We start from the raw sequence: 3,878 nt of genomic DNA on the forward strand, positions 1-3,878 counted from the left end.
GAATTAAAAAAGTAGACGTCAGGAATAAAACATTTCAGCTGTCACATTAAGTGAGCTGGTCCTATAGAGTTGCTAGCCTGAGTTCCCCGCCACAGAAGGACCCCCAGCGCTCATTCTGTGACAGGACAGCGCTGGGTGCCACGCAGGGTGCTTCCCTGTGTGCCTGTCACCTGACAGAGGCCACTCTTTGCTGTGGCTTTTATGTAAATGACCTTCATATTCTATTGGTGCTTTGAAATAAATCCTCAGGTTCTATCTTTCTAAAAAATACACGAGAGAAAGTAGATAATGAGAGATGGCCGGCAGCACCTTTTCTCTGTATTTTTTTCCTTTTTATATGAGGTTTAGAAGGGGGGTTATTTGGCTTCACTGGAAATGCTGTGTTTACCCACTGGCCGACTCTTCAAAATCAGGAACTACGCCTCATTCATTTTTATTTCCCCTGCAGTGCTTAGTCTAATACCTCAACTTAGAAAGTTCTACATAAATATTTATTGACAAAAATTATACACTGTTCAGAAATAGAAAAACTGAGTTTCATTACATGATTGAGACTTAGTTTTTAGCTGTATTCTTTTGGTTTTCACTTCTGTTTCTTTTTTCCCTCACCCAGATATGCAAATATTTATGGTTTATTGATTGTTGATAAGACAGTAGGTTGAGGTAACAGTGTAAAAGTAGGTACCTGTAGATCCCTTAGTATATATACATATATATGTATGTCGCTATTTTTCAAATTCCTTTTTTTTTTCCTAACAAAAAATATTTTAATGTAGGAATCAACATGTGAACTTTGTATTTAGGTGGTAAAATTCAGGTTACAAATATAATATAAATATCGAATAACATCATACTTTTGGTTTAATGGAGAACGGCTGTGACAGTCATGCTTAACACGTTGGTTAAGTAATGAGAGAAATGGGTTGAGGTGTCACAGAGGTATGCAAAAATTTAACAGTTCAAAGAATCCTGAGCCCTTCTGAGAAGATGTAGATGGCAAATACGTGGCAAATATTTCTGTAATATGGTGGTTTTAGTCCATTGGTGAGCGTTCTGTTCAGGCATTTAAAGTATCGGCAGGTGTTTCTGAGCGCTGAGAATGAGATTCAAAGTAAGTCTTTGCTCAACGGGTTAATGATACTATGAATCCCTTATATTTAAAGATATAGTTTATGGAATCCCCCCCCCAAAAAATTGGTTCTGAAGAACCTAGGGGCAAGACAGGAACAAAGACGCAGACGTAGAGAATGGGCTTGAGGACACGGGGAGGGGGAAGGGGAAGCTGGGACGAAGTGAGAGAGTGGCGTGGACATATATACACTACCAAACGTAAAATAGATGGCTAGTGGGAAGCAGCCGCATGGCATAGGGAGATCAGCTCGGTGCTTTGTGACCGCCTAGAGGGGCGGGAGGGAGACGCAAGAGGGAGGGGATATGGGGATATATGTATACGTATAGCTGATTCACTTTGTTATAAAGCAGAAACTAACGCACCACCGTAAAGCAATTACACTCCAATAAAGATGTTAAAAAAAGCAACAAAACAAACCAAAAATATATAGTTTAAATTTGTAAGGTTTAAGGTAAGGCATACTTGGTTGAGTTACTTTTAGATATAACTGAGACTACACTACTGTATGTGATCAGCTGTGCCGCTGTGCGCAGGTAACTCCAGTTACCGTGTTTTATATGTGCTGATCATCAACAGCACAGAACTTATGCTCCAGAAGAAGGAGATCAATCCAGCAAAATGGTTACATTTAATTTTCTTTTAAAGACAGATTAACTAAATTTAAGGAAGAATTGGCTTTTCTTGATATCTCATTTTCAAATTACTGACGCACACTTACCAGAGAGTAACTAACATCAAACAATCTGCAAAAAGTTTCCGAGATAGAGGCATTCCTTGTTGCATTTCCAAAAATAAATAAAGACTTTCTAACTGACAGCATTTACATTCCTAGCTCTCTAAATAAACACTAAAAAACAAAGTACAAAAAATGACCTGTCGGCTCCTGAATAGCTCACTTAGTTACATAAAGTATTTCCTGTCCCAACACTTTTCTCAAATTCAAAAGATATTTACTTCCTAAGAACAAGACAGTCTTCTTTCAAACCATTCAGTCCGTTTCCATGGCAACGCTGCGGGATTCCTTGGCCGCCATAAGTCTCATTAGTTGACTGTGGAATTTCTCAACCTTCTTTACATCTTGAGCTTGGTCAGTTCTATACACCAAACAAACTAAATCCTCTGTTACTTTAATACACAGACTCCCATCAGAATTCCTATATTTGAGAACCACACATGCCTTCACAGCGTCTGCGAGGCGGACTTTCTCTGCTGCGCGACTGAACTCTCCCGGGTCTGGTACTGCGGCATCGTGGGCCCGTGGCAGAACAGCAGAGTCAAATTCTTTTGGAAAACATGAAACTCAGCTTATTGTTTGTAAGAAAGGTAATCATGTTTATCAAGTGAAGTTGATTTTTTTTGGCCGTGCTGCGCAGCATGAGGGATCTTAGTTCCCTGACCGGGTATTGAACCCGGGCCCACGGCAGTGAAAGTACCCAGTCCTAACCACTGGACTGCCAGGGAATTCCCAAGTTAAGTTGATTTTAATTCATGTATAAGTTATTGCAAGAAAGGTTTAATTTGCGACCAACATGGAATATTTTTGATGTTAGAAAATTGAGAAACGTCCATCTTACTCCTTTGAAATCTCTCAGGACCTCTCTTGTGACACCTAGATGCTCGCCAATAGTTACTTCCCTACAGTGTCTCCTCTCCATCTACTTGGAAGCTTCTGAAAACAGGAGCAGTGGCTTGTGCCTGGATGTATCCGTTTCACTGAGTAAACACTCAACAGATCCCTGAGTAATTAAATTCCCCAAATGACGTTGCAGTCCCAGCCCCCCAGGTGAGACAGACAGAAGGCATACTCTGGAGTAACTTTGTCCTTCGCATCCTGGAGCCTTCCTTTCCATACACTATTCATGAGTTAAAATCCATTTGATTTAATCAATATCATTACTTTTTCTTACAAACTCTATGCTAAGTTTCATGTTTTCAATAAGAACTTGAAATATAGCGGCATCCATAATGTCCATCCCTTTCCCCCAATGATCTCCCTAACTAGTATCCATGTCTGTCTTCTCTCCTTCCACCTTGTCTAAAACACACATCTGATCAGGCTTCACATGACCCTCGGCTCTCCATGGGTGGAGAGCAGTCTGTGTAGTGGCGAGGGGCTTCAGAAATTTTTAAAATCCTGGTTTGCATCCCAGCTGTGTCAGTTAATAGCAATATAATATGGACATGCTGACAACTTTCTAAGCTGCAGTATCTCATCTGAAAACAGGGCTATGTGAAGTGTCTCAGCGCTGGAAGGTGGATCTAGGGACACAGCGGGGTCCCCAGCACTTAGACTACAGCCTGGGGTAGAGCAGACACCATGACATGGTCCCCAAGGTGGATGGAGAGCTTTAGTCCCCTTCATGTAGCTCCCCTGACCCCCACTTCCGCCCCCAGGCAGAGGTCATTGCCTCCTTCTTTGTCCTCCTGGAACAAATGCTTCAGCCCCTGCTTGCTTGCCAATCCGTCTTTTCTGGGAGAATGTGAGCCGCCTGCTGGAAGCGCCCCCATATCTGTCTCAGCAGAACTCCTGGCATGTGGCAGCGCCCAGCACATCCTTGTTGGGTGGGAGCCCCTCTTGCACATTCGGTCGTGCCTGCATCAGCCACTCCCCATGTTCCTACACTCAGTGCTTTTAGTCTTGGTTATATCTTTATACGATTATCCAGACTTCTTTGTGCTTAAATCCTCTTTGATGAGACACCGCAGATTTACAGGAGAGAGCACTAAGAAAACAAAAGTGTCACAT

General features: G+C 42.0%; 1 pseudogene; it reads right to left on the bottom strand.

Moving 5' to 3' along the window:
• Positions 1–1,320: 1,320 nt before the first annotated feature.
• LOC149747066 (signal recognition particle 9 kDa protein pseudogene) lies at positions 1,321–3,225 on the bottom strand (annotated as a pseudogene).
• Between the last annotated feature and the right edge of the window lie 653 nt (positions 3,226–3,878).

This window comes from Delphinapterus leucas, chromosome 17, assembly GCF_059928025.1.
Source record: "Delphinapterus leucas isolate spDelLeu-1000000601 "Yukka" chromosome 17, BTC_Dleu_Yukka2, whole genome shotgun sequence".
NCBI lineage: Eukaryota > Metazoa > Chordata > Mammalia > Artiodactyla > Monodontidae > Delphinapterus > Delphinapterus leucas.